Source organism: Carcharhinus amblyrhynchos, chromosome 4 (assembly GCF_965287045.1).
Source record: "Carcharhinus amblyrhynchos chromosome 4, sCarAmb.v2.hapA, whole genome shotgun sequence".
Lineage (NCBI taxonomy): Eukaryota > Metazoa > Chordata > Chondrichthyes > Carcharhiniformes > Carcharhinidae > Carcharhinus > Carcharhinus amblyrhynchos.
The window spans coordinates 53,680,347-53,694,890 of NC_137327.1; the positions used below are offsets into that span (position 1 = coordinate 53,680,347).

General features: G+C 41.1%; 1 protein-coding gene across 2 annotated transcripts in view; it reads right to left on the minus strand.

The window, feature by feature from the left end:
- LOC145342592 (mixed lineage kinase domain-like protein) overlaps positions 1-5,166 on the minus strand; it is a 57,022-nt gene extending 51,856 nt beyond the window's left edge. For both annotated transcript variants that reach the window (XM_080188138.1, XM_080188137.1), the window contains exon 1: positions 5,060-5,166. The gene's annotated coding sequence lies outside the window, so the exon portion shown is untranslated. The remainder of the gene's footprint in view (positions 1-5,059) is intronic.
- Between the last annotated feature and the right edge of the window lie 9,378 nt (positions 5,167-14,544).

A 14,544-nucleotide genomic window follows, 5' to 3' on the forward strand; every position in this document is an offset into this window, starting at 1 on the left:
CGGGAGGTGAAGTAAGGTCAGGTCATGTTGGGTTGGGGAGTGTAGATTGAGTAAGTGTTGTGGGGTCAAAGGGAGAGCCAGGGTAAAGGGATCAGTTGTATAGTTACCCAGGAGTTAGACTTGTATCTTTCAAGGAATATTTCCTGGGTAACCATCCAGGTAAGTCAGAACTGTCCAAAGTCTCTGACTCTACAGACCTGGAGAGTTTTTGGAGGGTCCTGGGGAGCAGAGGAATTCCTCATCAGAAATTCAAACTTCCCAGACAATTCCCACAAAACCATATGTTGGGACTTTTGAAGATTCCTGTAATATATTTCGAGGGCATACTTATGGTTGTTGACTACCCAGGAATAGAAAATTGGGACCATTACATTTTTTTGAAGAAAATTACACACTTAAAAGCTGTTTGATGATGATATTTGATATCTATCTGAAGATCTTACACTTGATCATATGCAAATAAATTTGAGTGGAAAAAAATCACTTTGTTAAAAAAAAATGTAATTCTGAGTATAGTATCCACCCCTAGTGGAAATTCTTAACTATTGTTCTGGATCATTGTTCTGTCCCAAACTCTTCCTGGAATTTTTGTTTGGGTTCCTCTGCTACTCCACCGTTAAAAAGTTAATACCTCTCATAAAACTTCATAGCTTTCATACAAACTAACCACATCTCCATATTTATGGATCCCCTCACTATATATCTGCTATCAGAACATTTATAAGTAACTCCCACTAGCGTCCAGCAGCCATAGTTTGAATCTTGTGTTTCCACCACCAGATCATCTCTACTGAAATTCTTTTTATAGCTTTTATTGTGTCTTTCAGTCTTATTATTGCTCCTCTTTTTCCAATTTTTCTGTCCTTTTTAAAGATAGTAAGAAGTCTCACAACTCCAGGTTTGAGTCCAACCAGTTTATTTAATAGTAATCTCACAAGCTTTTGGAAATGGTGTTCCTTTGTCAGGTGTGTGGAGTTTAGAAGGCTGAGGGATGATCTTGTATAGACATATAAGATAATGAAGGGGCTAGATAGGGTAGAGGCAGACAGATTCTTTCCATTTAGAAAGGAAAAAGAACTAGAGGGCACAGCCTCAAAATAAGGGGGAGTCAGTTTAGATCATTGTGGAACCTTCCACACACCTGACGAAGGAACACCATTTCCAAAAACTTGTGAGATTACTATCAAATAAACTGGTTGGACTCTAACCTGTGTTGTGAGACTTCTTACTGTGTTTACCCCAGTCCAACGCTGGTATCTCTCCATCCTTTCTAAAGATCCCAGTACCTGTAATATTTAGTTCGCAGTCATGTCCAGCTTGAAGATACATCTAAACAAATGATTCCACATAATTTGAAGCCGCATTTGGGCTTGCCATTAATAATGCTATTTGATAGGAGTAATTGGGAAAGGCAATTCTCTCTGGTCGGTAAGTAACTAACCACATACAGATCAACAACTCAAAATTATCACTAAGAAATTATGTGGAAAATAGTTAGATCAACTGAAGGCTGTCGCTGAGACAAGAGACTATTGCTTCTTTTAGGAGTTGAGCAAACATAAGAACATAAGAAATAGGAGCAGGAGTAGGCCATCTAGCCCCTCGAGCCATTCAATAAGATCGTGGCTGATCTGAAAGTGGTTCAGTTCCACTTACCCACCTGCTCCCTTAATTCCCTTATTGATCAGAAATCTATCTACCTGTGACTTAAACATATTCAATGAGTTGGCCGCTTCAATGGGCAGATAATTCCAGAGATTCACTACCCTCTGAGAGAAGAAGTTCCTCTTCAACTCTGTTCTAAACTGACTCCCCCTTATTTTGAGTCTGTGCCCTCTAGTTCTTGTTTCCTTTCTAAGTGGAAAGAATCTCTCTGCCTCTACCTTATCTAGCCCCTTCATTATCTTACATGTCTCTATAAGATCACCCCTCAGCCTTCTAAGCTCCAACAAGTACAGGCCCAATCTACTCAATCTCTCTTCATAAGCTAACCCCCTCATCTCTGGTATCAACCAAGTGAACCTTCTCTGCACTCCCTCCAAGGCCAATATATCCTTCCGCAAATATGGGGACCAAAACTGCACACAATACTCCAGTTGTGGCCTCACCAGTACCTTGTACAATTGCAGCAAGACCTCTCTGCTTTTATACCCCATCCCCCTTGCAATAAAGGCCAACATTCCATTTGCCTTCTTGATCACCTGCTGCACCTGCAAACTGAGTTTTTGCAATTCATGCACAAGGACCCCCAGGTCCCTCTGCACAGTAGCATGTTGTAATTTTTCAATATTTAAATAATAGTCCATTTTACTATTATTCCTTCCAAAGTGGATAACCTCACACTTGCCAACGTTATACTCCATCTGCCAGATCCTCGCCCACTCACTCAGCCTATCCAAATCTCTCTGCAGACTTTCCGTGTCCTCCACACAATTTGCTTTCCCACTCATCTTTGTGGCATCAGCAATCTTTGTTACCCTACACTCGGTCCCCTCCTCCAGATCGTCTATGTATGTGGTGAACAGTTGAGGGCCCAGCACCGATCCCTGCAGCACATCACTAGTCACCAACTGCCAACTAGAAAAGCACCCATTTATTTCAACTCTCTGCTTCCTTTTAGATAGCCAATCCTAAATCCACGCTAACACTTTACCACCATCTCCATGTACCTTAATCTTCTGCAGCAACCTTTTGTGAGGCACCTTATCGAACGCCTTCTGGAAATCTAAAAACACCACATCCACTGGTTCCCCTCTGTCTACTGCATTCGTTATAACTTCATAAAAATCCAGTAAGTTTGTCAAACATGACTTTCCCTTCATGAATCCAAGCTACGTCTGCTTGATCGAACCATTCTTTTCCAGGTATCCTGTTATTTCTTCTTTAATGATGGATTCCAGCATTTTCCCAACTATGGACGTTAAGCTAACCAGCCTGTAGTTACCCACCTTTTGTCTACTTCCTTTTTTAAACAGTGGCGTCACATTAGCTGTTTTCCAATCAGGCAGCACTTCTGCAGAGTCCAGTGAATTTTGATAAATTACTAACGCATCTGCTGTTACTTCTGCCATTTCTTTCAGTACCCTGGGATGCATTCCATCCAGGCCTTGTCGACCTTTAGTCCCATTAGTCTACCAAGCACTACCTCTTTAATAATATAATCGTTTTAAGGACCTCACCCCCTACAGTCCCACGACCGTTAATGTTCAGCAAGCTATTCGTGTCCTCAACCATGAAGACCGACGCAAAAAACTTGTTTAAGGCCTTGGCCATTTCCTCTTTTCCCATTATTAAATCCCCCTTCTCGCCTTCTAAGGGTCCAACATTTACTTTAGTCACTCTTCCTTTTTATATATTTGTAAAAACTTTTACTATCAGTTTTTATAATTTGTGCTAGTTTAGTTTCATAATCTATCATTTCTTTTCTTTGAAGCAAAGGAAAATATGGGACTATGGACCACATGGATTAGTTTTAGATTGTCTGGTGAAGAGACAGCATCAACTTTGATGGGCTGATTGGTCAGTATTTGTGCTATAATACATCAATTCTGACAGAGGAAATTTGCATTTTATCAGTCCATCATGGATTTGAATCTAAATATTAAACAGCATATAATCCATTGTACTGCCCGTCCCCACTGCCTGAGGAAGCAATAATTCTCCTATTTTGAGTAGAATGTTTTGGGGCGGGGGTCTTTCTAGCATACCTGAGTTGGGATGAATTGCTCAGGCTGAATTACCATCAGCTCCATTTTTCAGTGAAGAGCAGATTGCTGAAGTTTGATTAAGAGTCTGATGTAGGGCTGCAGAGATTGGAACGATTCAATAAGCTTCTGCACACTTTCCTCAATAATATCTGGATTTTAACTGTTGATCATGATTCTATGACTCTTGTTTTAAGCGACTCACATGGTAGCGGTGCATGGCCACATTCAAACAGCTCACCTACTACATCTATTTCCCAGGGTCTTGTCTAAAGGATGGCCATCTGAGCAAAGAATGGGAAGGCTACCAGTGCATGTTGGAAGATACTCCATTTTAAAAAAGAACAGGCCCTTTAGTGACAAAAAGTTTCCAGCCCAAGACAGTGGAGTGAAATTAATTTGTGCATGATTCCAATTTCAAGCAGATCGTCAGAGCTTCAGACCTTTGGAGGCTCCTGTCATCTCCAGCTCTCAGGATTCCCCAATAATAATGGCATTTAAAAGTCTGAACAACAGATGCTGAACACCTGCTTCAGAACAAGACAGCGACAGCACTGAACTCAATACGCTTTGAAGCTTTAGTGAATGAATCATGGAGTAGCAACTCTTTAGGATGAAGCCTTTTTAATCTCTTCTTTCAAAGCTGGTAGGCCCAAGCCACTCCTGCAAACTCAACCATCTGCCCCCTTGCTTTGAGTGCTTATAGATCTTTCATCATTTGACCTCCTGCCTCCAACTGCCTGGTCCTATCAAACAGCCTTTCCCCCACCCATCTATCAGTTAAATGCACAAGCACCCCAGCCTTTCCACCTCCGTCCCCCATTACCAATGTTGTTTTATGTAATAAACGATGTTGAAAGAAAATGAAACAATTAACAGACGTTAACCTGATGGATGCCCTTGTGTTTTTTTCCCTCTTTCCCTGTGGACACCAATGACATGGAGGGATATGGAGATAGTGAGGAAAAGTGTCATTGAGATGGGTGATCAGCCATGATGTAAATGAATGGCGGAGCAGGTTCGACGGGCTATACTCCCAGTAATGCTCGAGAAATTGATCTTCAATTCCTAGAAACTCCCAGAATAATTCTAGGCTTTGGGGGGGATGCGGATTCTCAATTTGGATGGAAGTCACTGACCTGATTTGGAGAGAGAGTGAAAGAGTCCTGATCCCTTCCTTTAGTCACTCCACCGCCTCCCTCTTCCCATCCTACAAGTCGGCTTTAGAATTGTGAAATGTTTCCAGACTCGACACAAGACTGAGGGGCGAATCCAGCCTGCATTGTTAGGGAAGGCGACTGGGACACCAGTTAAAATGACCAGGCTGCTTGCTGGCTGAGCAGTGTGTAACTTACCGATTGACTCCGCTCCCAGGAGAACACTGATCAACCCGCACAAAGTGATCCGCTCCGCACTGCCCAGCTTTCTATTTCTCTTTTTGTTTTATCTGGGTCACAGTAACTTTCTGGAACTTCGATTTTTTTTTCTCTCTGACAGGACACTTCCTTCCTGCAGCCACTCCCCTGACTCTCCAGAGAACCTGCGAATCTGTCACTCTGTGCCTGTTGGACTTAAACCTGGTGTTGTGAGACTTCTCAATCTGTCACTCTGCCAGCGACTCTGAGCTGGGAGGTTTGGGGATGTGAAACTGCGGCTCGTCACCACCCTGATAACCAAGTGTGACTGCAACCTCCAGGAAACCGGTAGAAACTTGAAGGACACAACATGCATTCACACTCAGCCATACAAATAATGAAATAGACCAGGCACACAACTCAATATAGTGGGCCAAAACAATACAAAAGCAAATAAACAGGCAAGCAATACACAACTCAAAGGATATAGGGTACAAAGAAACACACACTACAAAAATGGAAGACAACACAAACACACACACACTCAAAAGACATAAGAACAGAAAACACTGGAACCAGAGGGCCAGACAGCATGGCAGGAAGAAACGCAGCTAACTTGTACAGCCCTGGGAGGCAATTGTGCAGCGAGGGAGTCCTTTACCGTCCCTCTTGCTTGGCAATTACACATGCTAAGTTTTACCCAACCTGTTGGCATTTTTAGTGTAAGGTGTATACAATGTTGAATATGGATTGGCTGCAAATATGGCCTTTAAGGTATTGGGATGTGATCCCACCAGAGAATTCAATAGAGGGAATTTTCTCTATTTAGTTGAAGACTGGAGATAGTGACCAGTTATTGGCAGCAACCTTTTTCTGAAATATTTCCTGAAATGTTGGGTGGGACTTTCCGGCCACATTCACCCCAAAGCCGGAAAATCCTGCCCGAGGTCAATGAACCTTTGCTGTATCCAACTCGCTACCATTCCTATGGCAGACGGGATGGGAAATTTCCAGCCATTATCTCTAGTTCAGGAGTTCCGATCTCTAGAGGTCTTTTCCGGGAGGTGTCTCAGCGGATGCATTGGGGGACCTCCTGAAAGTTCTCATGCAAAAATTGCACTGGAAGTTTAAATTGTCAACGGACAATTTCCCCGCACTGGGAATCAGCTAATATTCTAATTTAAATAAGTATTTTCAGATGGTTAGGAAAGCAGAATAGTTATCAGGAAACTTTAGAAGGATTACAACCACTTCTAACTTCTGGGTACTGACACCACATTCCCCTGCCCCTCCCCATTCCCTTAATCACCACCCCATCCTCCCGACTATCTTCCCAACCCTCCTACCCTATATTTCCCTCAACTAGTCCTCTCTGTTAGCCCTCCAACCCCACCTAGTCACCCACCCCAGATTAACCTCCTAACACTCCCCGGACTAACTCCAATCCCCCAACCACCCTGTCTGACTAACCACCCAACTACACCCTGAATAACTCCACCTCCACTATCTCCCGACTACCCCCATTCGCCTCCTGACCTCCAGCTACGTTCCCTTCAATTATCTCCTGTCCAATAGCTAGTGCTGACAAAGGGAGTCTGATTTCCTTTCCTCTGATGGTGTTGCCCTGCACTGAAAAAACTCAGGAACCAAGTACACTGCACTTTTCAGAACTTCATACAAGAAATAGGCAGCTCCTGACTAAGGATTGCAAAAGATCAGGAGTGGCAATCTGATAGTGATTGTCACTAATAGAAGCTATGGCTTTCTGTTTTTCCCTACACTGATGAGCTGAGTAGTTCCATCATTTTTGTTTCAGATTTCCAGCATCTTTCTTTTGTATTGAGTACTTACAATCTGTATTAATGAAGGAACCAAGTTAACCGTAGCCAAAATTGTTGACAATACAAAGATAGGTAGGAAAGAAGTTGTGAGCAGGATAAAAAGAATCTGCCAGGTATGTAGATACACTAACTGTCAACATTTTTGCAGATGGAATATATTGTGGGAAAATGTAAGTTTGTCCACCTTGGTAGGAAAAACAGAAACATAGAAACATAGAAAATAGAAGCAGGAGTAGGCCATTTTGCCCTTTCAGCCTGCTCCACCATTCATTTGATCATCAAATTCAGTATCCTGAGCCTGCCTTCCCTCCATATCCCTTGATCCTTTAGTCCTAAGAGCTGTATCCAATTTCTTCTCGAAATCATAATGCTTTGGCCTCAACTATTTTCTGTGTTAGTGAATTTCACAGATTCACCGCTCCCTGGGTGAAGAAATTTCTCCTCACCTCAGTCTTAAAAGATCTACCCCTTATTCTCAAACTATGACCCTGAGTACTGGACTCCCCTACCATTGGGAACATTCTTCTGAATCTAGCCTGTCTAATCCTATTAGAATTTTATAAGTTTCTATGAGATCCCCTCTCACTCTTCTAAGCTCCAATGAATGCAATCCTAACCAACTTAATCTCTCCTCATATGACAGACATGCCATCCCAGGAATCAACCTGGTAAATTTTTGCTGCATTTTCTCTATGGCATCCTTCCTTAGATAAAGACACCAAAACTGCACATAATACTCCAGGTGTGGCCTCACCAATGCCCTATACAATTGCAGTAAAATATCCCTATCTCTATACTCAAATCCTCTTGCTATGAGGGCCGACATTCCATTTGCCTTCTTTACTGCCTGCTGTACTTACTTTCAGCAACTAATGCATAAGGACACAAAAGTCTTACTGAGTATCCACCTCTTTCAATTTACATCCATTCAAATAATAATCTGCTTTCCTATTTCTGCTACCAAAATGGATAACCTCACATTTATCCACATTATACTGCATCTGCCACTTACTCAGCCTGTCCAAATCACGCTGAAACATTCCTGCACCCCCCCACCAGCTCACCTTCCCATCCAACTTTGTATCATTTGAAAATTTAGAGATAACATTTAGTTCCCTTTTCCAAATTATTAATATACGATGTGGACAGTTGAGGTCCGAGCACAGGTCCCCACGAGTCACTGCCTACCAATCAAAAAAATGTTCCATTTATGCCAATTCTTTGCTTCCTTTCTGCTAACCAGCTTTCTATCCATCTCAAGACACTACTCATATTCCCATGCACTTTAACTCTACATTGTAATCTGTTATGTACTTTATAAAAAGCCTTCTGAAAGTCTAAATAAACCACATCTACCAGTTCTCCCTAATGAATTCCGCTAGTTGCATTCTCAAAGAATTCCACCAAATTTGTCAAGCATGATTTCCCTATCGTAAATCAATGCTGACTTTAATTGTACCATTGCTTTCCAAATACTGTGTTATGAAATCTTTGGTAATGGACTCGAGCAACTTCCCCAGTACTGATGTCAGGCTCACTGGTCTGTAGTTCCATATTTTCTCTCCACCTCCCAGTTTGAATAATTGGCTTACATTAGCTACCCTCCAAACTGTAGGAACCAGTCCAGGGTCCAAAGAATTTTAGGAAAGGACTATCAATAGATCTACTATTTCTAATGCCACTTTCTTAAGATGAAGATTATCATTAAAATGGAGATTTATGCAACTTCAATCCCATTAAGTTCCCGAAAACCATTTCCCTACTAACACTGATTTCCTTTAGCTCCTCGCCAAATCTCTGAAGACAGAAGCAAAATACAAATTTAATTCCTCAGCAATTTCTTTGTTCCCAGTTATGAATTCCCTTGTTCCTATTATAAGGGGCCTATATTTATTTTTGTCAAGCTTTTGCTCTTTACATACCCATAGAGACTTTTACAGTCTTTTTTTTTACATTTCTCTCATGCTCACTTTCATACTCTATTTTCCCCTTCTTAATCAATCTTTTGGTCTTCCAATAAAACCTCTAATTTCCCTTGTAAGCCGTGGTTTGGCCAATACCCTTTCAACTCTTGTGCCAAATATAAATAAACCAGTTTTGGGGTTCACCCATTTGTTCCTTGTATGTCTGTGCATTTACTTTCAGCAACTGATGCACAAGGACACAAAGGTCTTACTGAGTGTCCACATTTTTCAATTTACACCCATTCAAATAATAATCTGCCTTCCTATTTCTAGTACCAAAATGGATAACCTCACATTTATCCATATTATATTGCATCTGCCATGTATATGCCACTCACTCAGCCTGTCCAACCTCCTTCCTTTCAGTAATGTTTCCCAACCATCATAGCCAACTCATATCTCATTCCAGCATAATTTCCTTTACTGAGATTCAGGACCCTGCTCTCAGAATCAACAACACTTTGATAAAGAATTGTATCATATTATTGTCACTCATACCCAAGGGTTCTCTCACAACTAGATTGCCAACTAATCTTTTCTCATTGTACAATACCCAATCCAAGATTACCTGTTTACTTGTTGGTTTCTCAATGTATTGGTCCAGAAAACTGTCTCATATACACTCCCTCCCTTTTGTACTTGTACCGTATAAAATCTCTCCCTCTTGTACTGTGACTAATTTGATTCACCCAATTTTATGCAGATTAAAATTACCCATTATTAAATGGGTTTTTTGCATCTGTATTTCCTAAGGAAAGTGGCATGGGGTCTATGGAAATAAGGCAAACAAGTAGGGAGGTCATGGAACCTATACAGATTAAAGGGGAGGAGGTGCTTGCTGTCTTGAGGCAAATCAGAGTAGATAAATCCCCAGGACTGGACAGGGTATTCTCTCGGACCTTGAAGGAGACTAGTGTTGAAATTGCAGGAGCCCTGACAGATATATTTAAAATTTTGGTATCCACGGGTGAGGTGCCAGATGATTGGAGGATAGCTCGTGTTGTTCCATTGCTTAAAAAAGGCTCAACAGTAATGCAGGAAATTATAGGCTGATAAGTTTGACGTCAGGAGTAGGTAAATTATTGGAGGGAGTACTAAGAGATAGGATCTACAAGTACTTGGATAGACAGGGACTTATTAGGGAGAATCAACATGGCTTTGTGTGAGGTAGGTCATGTTTAACCAATCTATTAGAGTTTTTCGAGCAGGTTACCAGGAAAGTGGATGAAGGAAAGACAGTGGATGTTGTCTACATGGATTTCAGTAAGGCCTTTGACAAGGTCCCGCATGGGAGGTTAGTTAGGAAGGTTCAGTCGCTAGGTATACATGGAGAGGTAGTAAATTGGATCAGACACTGGCTCAATGGAAGAAGCCAGCGAGTGGTAGTGGAGGATTGCTTCTCTGAGTGGAGGCCTGTGACTATGGTGTGCCACAGGGATCAGTGCTGGGTCCATTGTTGTTTGTCATCTATATCAATGATCTGGATGGTAATGTGGTAAATTGGATCAGCAAATTTGCTGATGATACAAAGATTGGAGGTGTAGTGGACAGTGAGGAAGGTTTTCAAAGCTTGCAGAGGGATTTGACCAACTAGAAAAATGGGCTGAAAAATGGCAGATGTAGTTTAATGAGACAAGTGTGAGGTATTGCACTTTGGAAGGACAAACCGAGGTAGAACATACAAGGTAAGTGGTAGGACACTGAAGAGTGTCGTAGAACAGAGAGATCTGGGAATACAGATACATAATTCCTAAAACTGGTGTCACAGGTAGATAGGGTCATAAAGAGTGCTTTTGGAACATTGGCCTTTATAAATCAAAGTATTGAGTATAAGAGTTGGAATGTTATGGTGAGGTTGTATAAGACATTGGTGAGGCCGAATTTAGAATATTGTGTGCAGTTTTGGTCACCTAATTACAGGAAGGATATTAATAAGATTGAAAGAGTGCAGAGAAGGTTTACAAGGATGTTGCTGGGACTCGAGAAACTGAGTCACAGAGAAAGGTTGAATAGGTTAGGACTTTATTCCCTGGAGCGTAGGAGAATGAGGGGTGAATTGATAGAGGTGTATAAAATTACAATGGGTATAGAGTGAATGCAAGCAGGCCTTTCCCACTGAGGCTAGGGGAGAAAAAAACTAGAGGACATGGGTTAAGGGTGAAGGGGGAAAAGTTTAAAGGGAATATTGGGGGGGAGGGGTTCTTCACACAGAGAGTGGTGGGAATGTGGAATGAGCTGCCAGATGAAGTGGTAAATGTGTGCTCACTTTTAATATTTAAGAAAAACTTACATGGACATGTACATGGATGAGAGGGGTGTGGAGGGATATGGTCCAGGTACAGGTCAGAGGGACTAGGCAGAAAAATGGTTTGGCACAGCCAAGGGCCAAAAGGCCTGTTTCTGTGCTGTAGTGTTCTATGGTTCTATGGTTCTATAATAACATATGTTCCTTTATCATACGCATCTCCGATTTCCCATCTGATGCTATTCCAAACATTACCACTACAGCTCGGTGGTTTGTATACCACCCCACAGATGTTTTCTGCCCCTTGGTGTTTCTTAAGTTGACCAACACAGATTCCATAACATGTGGTAATATCTTTCCTCAATATTGTATCAATATCTTCTTTGATTAACAATACAACTCCTTTCTGTCTGTCCTTCCTAAACACTGAATAGCCCTCAATGTTTAGTTTCCATTCTTGGTCACCTTGGAGCCATGTCTCTGTAACCCCAATTATATTCATACTGCTTTTCATCAAACTGTGCAACTAATTCATCCATTTTGCTTTGAATGCTCTGAGCTTTCAGATACTAGAGCTTAAGGCTAGTCTTTTTAATGTTCCATGTCCCGTTCCTATCATTTTTTTACCATGATTTTATCTGATTCTTGCCCTTGATTTTTCTACCTAACATTTGGTGTCTAGAATCTGACACACATGAGACCCTGGCCTGTCACTGACCAATATTCAGAAGGTTCATTCCAGAAGGTACTGAACCCATCGAGAAACTTTGTTGGGAATGCTGGTGTGTTGGATGGAATACACAAATCACCAACTATCAAGTCCCACAAATGGCAGAATCTGCAGCTCTGACAAACAATCAATCAGACTCGAAGCGTTAGCTCTGTTCTCTCTCCATAGACCTGCTGAGATTTTCCAGCATTTTCTGTTTTTGTTTCAGATTCCAGCATCTACATTGTACTTACCAATTATCTCAAAACCTATCAAACCGGAATGTAAACAAGTCATTCTCAGTCCCAAGTGATTATCTAAGAGAGAGTTAGCTGGAAGCGAGGTGATGTCTGAGTGCAGGGAGCAATATCTGGTTATTGAATACAGGTTGAAATGCCTGACTCACAGAGCTTCTGCGAGTGTCTGGTAATGAGAAAGTGACAATTATGTACATAATACATCAACATTTTCTTAACCTCTATGTTTACACTGGTATTGTATACCTCACTTTTTGTTTGTACATTTCCAAGAAGTATAAGGAGATGTCGAAAAATAATGAGTTAACATGGGGGGGGGTGTCTTTCGGGTATGAGTTAACATAGGAACTACAATTATTTTAGAAAATGGGGAAGCAGTGTGTCTTTTTTGTTTCAATCTTTACACAATACAGGAAGAGATAAGGGTCAGTTAGATTTTCTTAAATATCAGCTGCTATGTTTGCTTTGCCAGATGTCTTGATATTTGAGTTTCAAATCAGAGAAGTTCATATCATGATCTTGCTCTTTTTTTGATATGGAGTGCACAGTCTCTTCAGCACTAAGGGTAGACTGACCAACAGAGATGCCGGCCGGAACTCTATCACCTCACCCGCCATGGAATTGGCGTGGGCAAGGGTCCAACAACAAAAATCTCTGTTGACCTCAGGCAGCAATTTCCAGTCTCGCCTAAGCGAGGCCATAAAATCCCGCCCAATGTCTTTCAGTTAAGTTGCTGTTTCAGATGGGTATAAAATATCCTATTCTAGAAGGTTGGGGAGCTACATCAGGAAATTGGCTGTCATTTATCTTGCAGTGAAGATGCTGGCATTGAACTGGGATAAACACAGTAAGAAGTCTCACAACACCAGGTTAAAGTCCAACAGGTTTAGTTGGTCGCAAAAGCCACCAGCTTTTGCAGCACTCTGAAAGCTAGTGGCTTTTGCTAACAAATAAACCTGTTGGACTTTAACCTGGTGTTGTGAGACTTCTTACTGTATTTACCTTGCACCCAATGCCATCAAAACAAATTTTTGAGCATTTATCTCATTGTTGTTTGTAAGATCTCTTTGTGTGACACACTAAAAACATTAACATTTACTGCTCCTTTACTCGAGGACATATACTGAATATATTCTAAACATTGGAACAGGAGCAGGTTAGTCAGTCCCTGCTCCCTACTTTTCAATTGGATCACAGCTCCTTTGTTTTTTAGCTCCATTTTCCTGTCTTCACTCCGAATCCCCCTTATACACTTACCTTACAAAAATCAACCTTAGTATTGAGAGTTTCAATTGACCATCTTCAACAGCTTTTTGGAGTGGAGATCTCCAGATTAGCACTAGCCTTTATGTGAAAAAGTCCATCACTGCTAAAATACTCTAACTCTAATTTTAAAGTTATGACCAAGTTCTGGAATCCCCATACCCACCATAGATGGTAAGCTGTGGTCTTACAGATGAGATGTTAAACTACTCTCTAACGTGGACATAAAAGTCCCAGTGATACTATTTTAAGGCAAGTTACCCCCAGACTCCAATATTTATTCCTTAGTCAACATCATACAAACAGCTTATCGGGTTATGATTAGATTGCTTTTTGCTCTGCAGAAACTGATGGCAACATTTCCCACATTACAACAATGCCTACACTTCAAAGGCAGCAATGTGCTTTGAGACATCCTGAGGTCATGAAAGATGCTACATAAATGTAAGTCTTTCTTTCTATAATTGAGAGAATACATAGTGTCAGAGGTCAACCATTAAGTTTCTCAAATTTGTTTGACCACTTAATGAGATCAGGCAGATCTGCAAAGTAACTCCAAGCGCACATACTTCTGCTCCAAAGCCCTTCATACCTTTGGTTAACAAGAATCTATTAATCTCAGATTGAAAGGTAACAGTTGATTGAACATCAATTGCTGCTTCTGAGACTTCAATCCTCTAGCATCGTTTGTGTATTGATGTACTTCCTAATTTCAGTCCTGAAAGGTCTCGCTTTTAGATTCTGCTCCTAGCCCTAGACTTCCAACCCAGCAGAAATAGTTTCTCCTTATTTACATTATGAATTTCCTTCATTATCTTGAAAACTTTGATCAAATCACCCTGTAACCTTCCAGCTTCCAGGAAATTAATTTAACCTTTGAAGTCTAGATATCATTCTGTTAAAACCTATGCTGCATCTTCCTGAAGCACAACATAAGTTGTGGCATGCCCAGAACTACTCACTGAACTCCAGCTCTGGTCTAACCTATGACTTTGGATAACCATAGCTGAACAACTAACTCATTGTATTCGAACCCATTAGATGTAAAGACCAGCATTCCATTCATTTTTTTGATTATTTTCTGTACCTACTTGATGGCATTTCATTGATCTGTGCACCTACACTCACAGATTTCTTTGCATTGCTATTGTTTCCAACTTTTTACAATTTACAAAGCACCCTGTTCCATCCTTTTTAGGTATAAAG